We start from the raw sequence: 13,363 nt of genomic DNA on the forward strand, positions 1-13,363 counted from the left end.
CTCAGTTCCCACCAATTTTGATCTGTTTTGCATTCATTTCCAGTTAGTTCAAAGCACTTTATAATTTCCTTGATATCTTCTTTGAACCATAGATTATTTTAGAAATGTCTTAGTTTTCACATACTTGGGGATTTTCCAGAAATCTTCTCTTATGGGTTGCTAATTTTATTCTTTTATGGTCAGAGAACACATTTTGAATAACATGAATATTTTATGTTTATTGAACCTTATTTTGTGGCTCTATTTTAGTGTTTTACGTACACTTAAAAAGAATGTGTAATTTTGCTGTTTTTGCCAGAGCATTCTGTAAATGTGAATTAAATGTCAATATGTTAAGTTGATTTGTATTTTCGTTCAAATCCTCTGTACTTGCTGTTTTTCTCTCTGTTCTATAAATTATTTAGATGGGTTTTGAAATAAATTCTAATTTTGGATTTGTCTATATCTCCTTATAACCCAATAAGTTTTTGCTTCATGAATTTTGAAGATCATTGTTAGGTACAAAATATTTAGGATTTTATGTCTTCTTCATGAATTGAATCCTTTATCTTTGGAGGCAATTTTATTTACCCTTGGGGATATTCTTTTCTTTGAAACCTACTTTGATTTTAATATATCTTTCATAGATTTCTCTTGGTTAGTGTTAACATCTTTTTACTTACTTGTGAATTTATTTATTTATGTAGTCTTTTTAGTGCTACACTTGCAGCATATGAAAGTTACCAGGTTAGGGGTTGAATTGGAGCTGCAGCTGCTGGTCTACACCAAGCCACAGCATCATGGGATCTGAGCCACATCTGCAACCTATACCACATCTCACATCAATGCTGGATCCTTAACCCACTAAGTAAAGCCAGGGATTGATTGAACCTGTGTCCTCATGGATGCTAGTCAGGTTTGTTATCGTTGAGCCACAACAGGAGCTACTGTGTTTTTATATTTGAAGTGATTTTCCTATGGGTAGCAAATAGTAGAATCTTAATTTTGTAATGCAGTCTGATAGTCTGTGCCTTTTAATTGGGGTATGTAGGTAATTTATATTTAATGTGATTAGTAATATAATTAAATTTAAATCTATAATCTTACTATTCCCTTTCTCTTTGTCTCATGTATTCTTTGTTTTTTTCTTTTCTTCTGCCTTCTTTTGGATTAATTAATTTTTTTGTGCGATTCCCTTTTGTCTCCTTTGTTGGCTTATCGCACATAACCCTTTCTTTCATTTTTTCCATGGGTGCTTTAGGGTTTATAGTATATATCTAACATATTACTGTCTACTTTCAAATAACATTATGCAACATTGCAGATGATAACTTTATAACTGTATACAGTAGTCTCCCCTTATCCTGATTTTGCTTTACATGGTTTCAGTTACCTGTGGGTTACCATTGTCTGAAAATATTAAATGGAAAGTTCCAGAAATAAACAATTCTTAAGTTTTATTTATTTATTTGCTTTTTAGGGCCACACCTGTGGCATATGGAGGTTCCCAGGCTAGGGGTTTGATCGGAGCTACAGCTTCTGGCCTGTGCCACAGTCAGAGCAACACCAGTTCTGAGCCGTGTCTGTGACCTACACCACAGCTCACATCAATGCCAGATCCTTAACCCACTGAGCAAGGCCAGGGATTGAACCCACAACCTCATGGTTCCGAGTCGGATTCGTTTCTGCTGTGCCATGACGGGAACTCCAGTTTTTTTTTTTTATATAAATATAATGATTTTTATTGTTTTCATTATAGCTGGTTTACAGTGTTCTGCCAATTTTCTGCTGTACAGCATGGTGACCCAGTTTTACATACATGTATAGTTTCTTTTTCCTCACATTATCATGCTCCATCATAAGTGACCAGAGAGATTTCCCAGTGCTCATAGCACGATCTCATTGCTTATCTATTCCAAAGGCAACAGTCTGCATCTATTAACCCTAAGCTCCCAATCCATCCCACTCCCTCCTGCTCCCCCTTGGCAATCACAAGTCTATTCTCCAAGTCCATGATTTTCTTTTCTGTGGAAAGTTTCATATGTGTCATATATTAGATTCCAGATATGTGATCTATGGTATTTGTCTATCTCTTTCTGACTTACCTCACTCAGTATGAGAGTCTCTAGTTCTATCCATGTTGCTGCATGTTGTTACATCCATGTTGTTCTTTTTTATGGCTGAGTAGGTATTCCATTGTGTATATATACCACATCTTCCTAACCCAATCATCTGTCAATGAATATTTAGGTTGTTTCTATGTCTTGGCTATTGTGAATAGTGCTGCAATGAACATGCTGGTGCATGTGTCCTTTTTAAGGAACGTTTTTGTCTGGATATATGCCCAAGAATGGCATTGCTGGGTCTTATGGTAATTCTATGTATAGTTTTCTGAGGTACCTCCATGCTGTTTTCTGTAGTGGTTGTACCAACTTACATTCCTACCAACAATGCAGGAGGCTTCTCTTTTCTCCACACCCCCTCTAGCATTTGTTATTTGTGGACTTATTAATGATGGCCATTCTGACTGGTGTGATGTGGTATCTCAAGGTAGTTTTGATTTGCATTTCTCTAGTAATCAGGGATGTTGAGCATTTGTTTCATGTCCTTGTTGGCCATCTGTATATCTTCCTTGGAGAAATGTCTATTTAGGTCTTTTGCCCATTTTTCCATTGGGTTGTTGGCTTTTTTGTGTTGAGTTGTATGAGTTGTTTGTATATTCTAGAGATTAAACCCTTGTCAGTTGCATCCTTTGAAACTATTTTCTCCCATTCTGTAAGTTGTCTTTTTGTTTTGTTTTTGGTTTCCTGATATCAAGATACACGAACCACAGAGGGCCCAAACAAATTGAACCTAAATAGGCCCACCCCAAGACATATTATAATGAAAATGGCAAAAGTTAAAGATAAAGAGAGGATTCTGAGGCAGCAAGAGAAAAGCAAAGTGTTAATTGTAAGGGAACCCCCATAAGGCTATTACCTGATTTCTCTACAGAAACACTACAGGCCAGAAGGGAGTTGCAAGATATATTTGAAGTGGTGAAAGGAAAAAATTTGCAACCTAGAATACTCAATCCAGAAAGAATATCATTTAAAACAGAAGGGGAAATTAAGAATTTCTCAAACAAACAAAAGCTAAAAGAGCACAGCAATACTAAACCCATTCTAAAAGAAGTACTGAAAGGGCTTCTCTAAAAAGAAAAAAAAAGAAGAAGAAGAAGTAAGAAGAAACAGGATGGAGGAAACCACAATTGGAAATCACTTACATAAGCCAGTGTACAGATCTAAACATGAAGATGTTAAAAAAAAGATATCAAAATCATACAGTGTGGGGAAGGAAAGTAAGAAAATATAGATTCTTTTTTTTTTAAATTTTAATGATGTGTTTGAGCCTATACGACTATCAGGCTAAAGCAAGCAGATAAAGGAAGGGGTTAACATACTTAAAAAACAAGGCAACCACAAATCAAAACTGAACATTACATTCACAAAAACTGAAAAGAAAAGTACTCAAGCATGAAATAAATGGAAACCATCCAACCAAAAAAAGAAAGGAAGAAAAGAGAAACATAGAATCTATTGGAAAACAAGGTTTAAAATTGCAATAAATACATATCTATCAATAATCACCATAAATGTCAATGGACCGAATGCTCCAATCAAAAGACACAGAGTGGCAGATTGGATAAAAAAGCAAAAACCTTCAATCTGCTGTCTACATGAAACTCACCTCAGGGCAAAGGACACACGTAGATTGAAAGTGAGGGGAGGGGAAGATATTTCATGCCAATGGACAAGACAGGAAAGCAAGAGTTGCAATACTCATATCAGACAAAACTGACTTTAAAATGAAGGCCATACAGAAAGACAACAAAGGACACTATTTAATGGTTAAAGGATCCATTCAGGAAGAGGATATTACAATCGTCAATATACATGCCCCTAATATAGAAGCACCCAGATACCTACAGAAAATACTAACAGACATAAAAGGAGAAATTGGTGGGAATACAATCATAGTAGGAGACTTTAACACCCCACTTAAATCAAAGGACAGATCCTCTAGACAGAAAATCAATAAGGCAGCAGAGATGCTAAAGGACACAATAGATAAGTTAGACTTAATTGACATTTTCAGGACACAACATCCCAAAAAATCAGAATATGCATGCTTCTCAAGTGCACATGGAACATTCTCGAGGACTGATCACATACTGGGGCACAAAGGTAACCTCAACAAATTTAAGAGTATAGACATTATTTCAAGTATCTTCTCTGACCACAATGGCATGAACCTAGAAATCAACCACAGGAAAAGAAATGAGAAAAAACTTACTACATGGAGACTAAACAACATGCTACTAAAAAACCAATTGGTCAATGAGGAAATCAAGAAGGAAATTAAAAAATACCTTGAGACAAATGATAATGAAGACACAACCACTCAAAATCTATGGGATGCCACAAAAGCAGTGCTCAGAGGGAAATTCATAGCAATACAGGCTTTCCTCAAAAAAAAAGAAGAAAAATCTCAAATTGACAACCCACCACCTAAATGAATTAGAAAACGAAGAACAAACAAAACCTAAAGTCATAAGTTTTAAGTCACTTGTCATTCTGAGTAGCATAAGTCTTGTCCTATCTGTCTTGTCCCAGGACATGAATCATCTCTTTGTCCAGTGTAACCATGTGATATATTCTACCTGCCCTATAGTTACTTAGTTGCTGTCTTGGTTATAAGATCAATTGTTGTGGTATCACAGTGCTCATGTTCAAGTAACACTTATTTTACTTAATAATGTCTCTGAAGTGCAAGAGTAGTGTTGCTGGCAATTCAGATATTTTCTTGCTGTTCCTAATTTATAAATTAATTTTTTTCATGGATATGTATGTACCATAGGAAAAACATATTAGGGTTTGATACTATCCACTGTTTCAGGTATCCACTGGGGGTCTTGGAACACATGCCTGCTGCTGGGGGAAAACTGTACTTCCATTTCTCCCTTCCCAACCTTTGTGCTATGATGTCATACATTTTATTTTTAGGTATGTTAAAAACCCCATTCTATGTCTTCATATTTTATATAGCCAATTGTGCTCTTTAAAAAACAGCTTTATTTAGGTATAGTTTACCCATTGTAAATGTACAATTGAACCATCCTTAACACATTTATAAAAGTGTGCAGTCATCACCATAATCCATTTCTACCACCCCTAAATTTCCCTCATGCCCATTTGCCATTAATCTGCACTTGCAACTTCAGCCCTAGGCAACAATTCATCTGCTTTCTCTCTCTACAAATTACATTTTCTGGAATTTTACCACATGTAGTCTTTTGTGGCTAGTTTCTTTTTTATTATTGTTATTTAAAAAGTTTTATTGAAGTATAGTTGATTTACAATGTTGTATTAATTTCTGCTGTAAGAAAAGTGATATGGGAGTTCCCGTCATAGCATAGTGGTTAACGAATCCGACGAGGAACCGTGAGGTTGCGGGTTCGGTCCCTGCCCTTGCTCAGTGGGTTAAGGGTCCAGCGTTGCCGTGAGCTGTGGTGTAGGTTGCAGACGCAGCTCGGATGCCACGTTGCTGTGGCTCTGGCATAGGCCGGTGGCTACAGCTCTGATTCGACCCCTAGCCTGGGAACCTCCAAATGCCGCGGGAGTGGCCCAAGAAATAGCAAAAACAAACAACCCCCCCCCCCCAAAAAAAAAACCGACAACAAAAAAGAAAAGTGATATGGTTATACAGGTATATACACATATTCTTTTTCTTTCTTTTTTTTGTCTTTTTAGGGCCACACGCATGGCATATGGAAATTCCCAGTCTAGGGGTCGAATTGGAGGTGCAGCTGCTAGTCTACACCACAGCCACAGCAACGTGGGATGCAAGCCCATGTCTGTAACCTACACCACAACACATGGCAACACCAGATCCTTAACCCACTGAGCTAGCCCAGGGATTGAATCTGCATCCTCATACTGGGTTGAGTTTGTTACCGCTGAGCCACGATGGGAACTCCACATTTTTTTCATATTATTTTCCAGCATCGTTTATTACAGGATGTTGAATGTAGTTCCCTGTGCTACACAGTAGGACCTCGTTGTTTATCAATCCTTTATATGAGTCTAGTTTCTTTCACTTACCACAATGCTCTTGAGATCCATTCATGCTGTTGCATTAATTGTTAGGTTGTTTACTTTCGTTGCTGAGTAATATTCCACTCTGTGGACATATTTGCTCTTTTCATTTGCACATCGCAGAACGCTTAGGTTGTTTCAGTTTTAGGCTATCCCAAATAAAGCTGCTGTGAACATACATGTTCCAATTTTTTGTGCAAACGCAAGTTCCTTTTCTCTAGGACAAATACCTGGAGTGCGATAACTCAATTGCATGTTAGTGTTTGTTTAACTTTATAAGAAACTGTCTTTTTTTTTTTTTCCAGAGTGGCTTTCGCATTTTACATTCCAACTAGACATATGAGCCATCCAGTTGGTCCAGTTGGTATTGTCAGCACGAATTTTAGCCATTCTCATAAGTGTGCACTGGTATCCCATTCTGCCTTTAATTTATATTTCTCTAATGGATAGCAAAGCTGAATATCTTCTGGAGTTCCCATCATGGCTCAGTGGAAACGAATCTGATTAGCATCCATGAGGACACAGGTTTGATTCCTTGCCTTGCTCAGTGGGTTAAGGATCCGGCATTGCTGTGAGCTGTGGTATATAAGTTGCAGACACAGCTTAGGATCTGGCGTGGCTGCCGTATAGGCCAGCGGCTACAGCTCCAATTGACCCCTAGCCTGGGAACCTCCATATGCCATGGGTGAAGCCCTAAAAAGACCAAAAAAAAAAAAAAAGCTGAACATCTTTTCACATACCTTGTTGCTATTTGTATATCCTTTTCCTCTTTTGCATTACTCAGGGTCATGAAGTCTTTTTCTAATATATTCTTCTACAAACATTTTTCTTTTTCTAAACATTTTATAGTTTTACATTTGTTATAAAAATGATCCGAAGACGGCTTCTATTTATTGGCCCCAGGTTGTTTATTTTTTCACTGCAGGTTGAGACACATTAAAAGCCCGCTGGTGCCAAACTAAAATTTTTACACATTTAATTATTAAAAAAAAATAGCCCAAACAAACATGTTTAGAGCCTGCCTCCTTTTCATACCCTGTATAACCTCACAGGGCATCCGCTGATCACTGGTAAGATAGAGCTTTGTGGTTAGAAGACCCCAAAGAGCTCTCTAAGAGATGCTCTGTGGTGTGACTGAGGAACACAACACCTATGCATGAAATCCGCCTCGAAGATCCTTCTCTTCCCCAGGAGTTCCTTGGCCCTCCTCCCATTCTGGGTGGTGGCCCCCACGCTAAACTCTGTATGGGCTCATGCTGTGGGGGAGTTTCCTTCTCGGGCAATCCTATCCAATCATTGCCCAATAAAGCAGGTGTAGTCCTGCCTTTCATAGTCTCCAAGGTCACGTCTTTTTTGCTGATCAGCCAAATCCCTTGAATCCCCTATAATATTTTACATTTAAATCTATGATCCATACTGAGTAATTATTTTTGCATGAAGTAGGAGTTCTTTTCTTTTTGCTGAGTTCCAATTGTTCCAGCATCATTTGTTTAAAAGATTATCACCTAACTCTGGACAGCTGATCGGCTTTACCTATGGTGCTTTGCCTTTAAACAGAGCCTGTGACAGGACATTATTTCAGATATGTCTATAAGACTGTTTCCTGAACAATACGATGTATGAAAGAATGAGAAATAATTTTTCTAATTAAAAAAAACCATCACCTATCCATTGAATTACTTTTGCATCTTTGTTGAAACTCAATTGGCCATACTTATTTGGGTCCATTTCTGGACTCCATATTCTTATGTTTCATTATTTTATTCTATTTTGATACCATTGTGAATGGAATTGTTTTCTTAATTTCATTTTTGGATTCTTCATTACTAATATGTATAAATACAATTGATATTTGTATGCTGATCTTAAATCCTGTGTCTTTGCTAAACTTGTTCATTAGTTATCATGTTACATTATATTGTTATAATTTTTTTTAATTCCTTGGGATTTTCTGCATATAGTATCATGTCATCTGTCAATAAAAGCAGTTCTAATTCTTTTTTTCCAATTTGAATGGCTTTAATTTGTTTTCTTTTATAGCCTTATCTTACTGTCCAGACTATCGATTATGATGTTGAGTAGAAAGCAGACACTATGCCTAGTTCCTGACATTAGGGAAAATAGTTCAGTCCTTCATACCTAAGTATGGGACAAGTTATGTATTTTTCATATGTGCTCTATTAAATTGAGGAGGTTTCTTAGAATCTTTGTTTTCTAAGAGCTTTTTCTTTTTTTAAAATCATGAATCAGTGTTTAATTTTATCAAATACATTTTATTCATTCACTAAGAATATCATGTGGTACCAATCTTGCATTCCTGGGTAAATCATGGGATAAATAGGTGTTTGGTGTGTCACATAATTTGTTGATAGGTTGGTGAATTCAGTTTGCTAATATTATGTTTGAGATTTTTGTATCTATGCTACTGGTCGATATTAATCTGTAGTTCTTTTGTTGTAATATCTTGCCTTTGTTATCAGGGTAATTCTGTCATCATAGAATTCATTAGATCGTGCTTCCTTCTCCTTTATATTTTGAATAAAAATTGTGAAGAATTGGTAGTATTTCTTCTTTAAATATTTGTTAGTATTTGCCTGTGAGGCAACTTGGCCTTGGCTTTTCTTTGTGAGAAGATTGTGATTATTGACTCATTTCTTTACTTGCTGTAAGTCTATCCAGAATTTCTTCTTCTTTTTGAATGAATTTGGAATTTCTTTCTAGGAATTTGTCCATTTCATCTAGATTAGCTATCTAATTTTTTGGCCTAACTTTGCTCATAATGTTATCTTATAATTCTTTTATTTTCTGCATGGTGAGTAACAGTGTCCTTTCTTTCAGTCTTTTTCCCCCCATTTGGACACACCCACAATATGCAGAAGTTCCCAGGCCAAGGATCGAACCCATGCCACAGCAGCAACCAGAGCCAATGGGTCCTTAAGTCAAACTCCCTCTCTTTCAGTCTTGATTTTGCTTGTTTTCTTTTACTCTGTTCTTTTCTTGGTTGGTTAATTTAAATGTTTGCCACCTTTGTTGATCTTTGCAAGGAATAAGATTTTGGTTTCTTTGTTTTTCTGTTTCCTGTGTCATTTATTTTATTCTTCTTTTTTAGTCTCTTATTGTAGATTTCGGTTATTAATTTAAGACTATTCTTTTCTGATATAGACATCTAACTTCATTTCATAGCCCTTAATAATATATTGTGCTTTATTTTCATTCAATTCAAATATTTTCTAATTTTCCTTTTGACTGTTTCTTTGAGCCATTAGTTAGGTTAAAGTATATTATTCTTTCTGTTGTTTATTTATAATTAATTACATGGTGGTTAGAGGACATACTTTATAGGATTTCAGTTCAAGTTTATTGAGACTTGTTTTATGGCCTAACATACAGCCTATCCTGGAGAATGTTCTGTTTGTGCTTGAAAAGAATGTTCATTCTTTCTTTTTTTCCTTTTTCTTTCTTTCTTTCTTTCTTTCTTTCTTTCTTTCTTTCTTTCTTTCTTTCTTTCTTTCTCTTCTCTTCTCTTCTCTTCTCTTCTCTTCTCTTCTCTTCTCTTCTCTTCTCTTCTCTTCTCTTCTTTTCCTTCTTAGGGCTGCACCTGCAGCATATGGAGATTCCCAGGCTAGGGGTTGAATTGGGGCTGCAGCTGCCAGCCTACACCACAGCCATAGCAATGCTGGATCCTTAACCCACTGAGTGAGGCCAGGGATCAAACCCACAACCTCATGGTTCCTAGTCAGATTTATTTCTGCCATGACAGGAACTCAAGAATGTTCATTCTTTAGTAACTTGATGGTACATTCTCAATATGTTAAGTTGGATGATAATGTTGTTCAAGTTTTTCTTATACTGGTTGAATTTCTGTATAGTTCTGTTGATTATTGAGTGTGATTTATAGAAATATCCAGCTGTTATTGTTAAATTGTCTATTTTTCCTTTGGTTCTGTCATTTCTGATTCATATGTTTTGTGACTTCATTATTAGCTGCATAGATACTTATTTTTGTTGTAGATTTATGATATATATTGACCATTTTATCATTCTGAGATATTCCTCTCCTTAGTGTGATTTTTTGTTTTAAAATTTGTCGTAGGTTAATATAGTCACTCTAGCTTGATTATTGTTACTGTTAGCATTGTAAATCTTTCCCCATGCCTTTACTTTCTACCTATTTGTTTCTGAATTTAAGGTGTTTTCCATAGATAGCATGTAGTTGAATCTTGACTTTTTTACGTCCAACGTGATAATCTCTGCATTTTGACTGAGGCATTTAAACTATTTATGTTAATGTAATTACTTATATGGTTGGATTTACACTGGTCATTTTCCTATTTGTTTTCTGTGTTTTACTTCCTTCTATACAAAAAGTTTTATGTTTCTACTTTAATTCCTCTGTTGACTTTTACTATATTTTTAGTTGTTTTTCTCAGTGATTACAATAAAGATTAGTATATGCATCTCAATTTATCACAGTTGCCTTTAAATTAAAATACTCTCAATTTTCCTAGAATACAAAAACTGCTGCAATATGGCTCCATTCCTATCCCCATTTTGTACTACTATTGTCGTATCATTACATCAATACATGTTAAAATGCAACAGTATAACATTATAATGATGGGTTTATGCAATTTAATGTCTTTTAAGTTGCTTAAGAAAAGATACAATATATTTACGAAAACTTTTATAATGACCTATTTAATATTTTCTGTGATTTTTTCATTTCCTAGTTGTCTGTTGTCAGACTTCTTTTATTATTACTTTTTTTTTTGTCTTTTTAGGGCTGCACCCATAGAATATGGATGTTCCCAGGCTAGGGGTCTAATCAGAGTTGTAGCTGCTGGCCTACACCACAGCCACAGCAATGCAGGATCCAAGCCATGTCTGTGACCTACACCATAGCTCATGGCAATGCTGGATACTTTACCCACTGAGTGAGGCCAGGGATCAAACCCGCAACCTCATGGTTCCTAGTCAGATGCATTTCTGCTGTGCCACGATGAGAACTCCATATTATTACTTCTAATATAGGTCTACTAGCAACAAATTCTCTTGATATTTGTTTATTTGGAAATATCATTATTTCATAATCATTTTTGAAGAATTTTTTTTTGGCTTGGTATAAAGTTATTGGCTGAGAATCTTTAGTACTTTAAGTGTCATCCCATTGCCTTCTGGCTTCCATTGTTTTTGATGAGAAGTCTGTTGTTTATCCTGTTGTGGTTGTTGTGAGGGCAAGTGCTTTTGCAGTAACATGGGGCTGTGGCCAGGATAATTCTCACATCACTGTCAGCCTCCTAGAATCCTGCCTCAAGCACTGCCTCCAAATATCATCTCATGCTGGTGTGGTTGGAGCTTGGAGAAAATGATATAAAAGTGGCTGAGTAGTGCTTGCAACTGACATAACTGGGACCAGGACAGGGGTGGATCTGTGCCCCCAGGTCAGTGACAGCACATCTCTGGCCAACAGGACACTTGGCTTTGTCCTGATTTCTCTTGGACTTCATGTCTTTTTTTCTTGCTACTTTCAAGATTTTCTCTTTGTCTTTGGGCTTCTACAATTTGACTGTGATGTTTCTAGGTGTGGATCTCTTATTCTTAACATACTTTGAGTTTGTTCAGGCCTTTTTGATGTATATGTTAGTGTTTTTAGAATCTAGGAGAAGTGTAAAATCATTATTTTTTTTTAAATCTCCTTCCTTCTCTGTCCTATTACATGTATGTTGGTGTGCTTGATGCCTCTTCATATATTTCTGAGGCTCTATTTATTTTTTAAAATCTTTTCTTTTTGTTTTTCAGATTGGGTAATTTCTGTTGCTTTGCATTCAAGCTCGCAATTTCTTTCTTCTACATTCCATGGGTTTGGCCAATACATATGATATTTCCATCATTACAGTAACATACAAAGTATTGTCTCTGCCCCAAATATCCTCTGTGCTCCCCTTAGTCATTCCTCCCCTCTCCAGTCCCTCACAACTACTGTTGATTTTATTCTCTCTATAGTTTTTCCTTTTCTAGAAAGTCATATCATTGGAATCCTACCGTATACAGTCTTTTCCATTTTACTTTTTTTACTTAGTGATATACATTTAAGTTTCCTCCTTTTTGTTTCATGGCTTCATAGTTCATTTGTTTTAGTGCTGAATAATATCCCATTGTCTGAATGCATCACAGCTTATTTATGCATTCTCCTACTGAAGGATTTATTGGTTGATTACAAGTTTTTGGTGATTATAAATAACCTTCTATAAACATCCATGTGTAGGTTTTTGTATGGACATGTTTTCACCTCCTTTAAGTAAATACCAAGGAACATGATTGCTAGATCACATGGTAAGAATATGTTTAGTTTTGTAAGAAGCTGCCAAATTGTCTTCCAATGTGCTTGTACCATTTGCATTCTCATCAACAATGAATGAGAGTTACTCTTGCTCCCCATCTTCAGCAGTAACTGGTGTTTTCAGGGTTCTGAATTTCAGCCATTCTAATAGATGTGTCATGGTATGTCATTGTCGTGGGTTTTTTGTTTGTTTGGATTTTTCAGGGCTGCACCTATGGCATGTGGAAGTTCCCAGGCTAGGGGCCGAATTGGAGCTGTGGGTGCCGATCTATGCCACAGCCACAGCAATGTGAGATCCAAGCCACTCTGAGACCTACACCATAGCTCACAGCAATGCCAGATCCCCAACCCACTGAGTGAGGCCAGACCAGGGACTGAACCCTCATGCTTATGGATATCAGTCGGGTTCATTATGGCTGAGCCATGACAGGAACTCCTGTCATTGTTTTCATTTTCATTTTCCTGATATCATAGGATGTGAAGCATCTTTTCACATGCTTACTTGCCATCTGTGTGTCTATATATATGTGTGTGTGTGTGTGTGTGTGTGTGTGTGTGTGTCTGCTTTTTTTTTGTGTGTGTGTGAGGTGTCTGTTAAGGTCTTTGTCCCATTTCTACATTGGATTATTTGTTTTCTGGCTAAAAAGCTTAACTCAACTGAGGAGAAAAGAGAATCTTCCCCGAGGAAGTGGTTTCTGAAGAAGAAATTTGAATGATGAGTCAGAGTTGGGTAGGTTGAGAGATATGAAGTAGGAAGGAAAGGAAAATGTATAGCCAAAGGGAAAATTATATGTCAGCACAAGGAGTTAAGTAATAGGGGGCCACAATTGACGAAATCTGGATGATAATCTAGCAAAGGGGAGAGTCCTGCCTAAAGTGTGCAGGGTCATGGGTTCAATAAGACTAT

The sequence above is a fragment of the Phacochoerus africanus genome, chromosome 8 (genome assembly GCF_016906955.1).
Source record: "Phacochoerus africanus isolate WHEZ1 chromosome 8, ROS_Pafr_v1, whole genome shotgun sequence".
In the NCBI taxonomy this organism is placed as follows: Eukaryota; Metazoa; Chordata; class Mammalia; order Artiodactyla; family Suidae; genus Phacochoerus; species Phacochoerus africanus.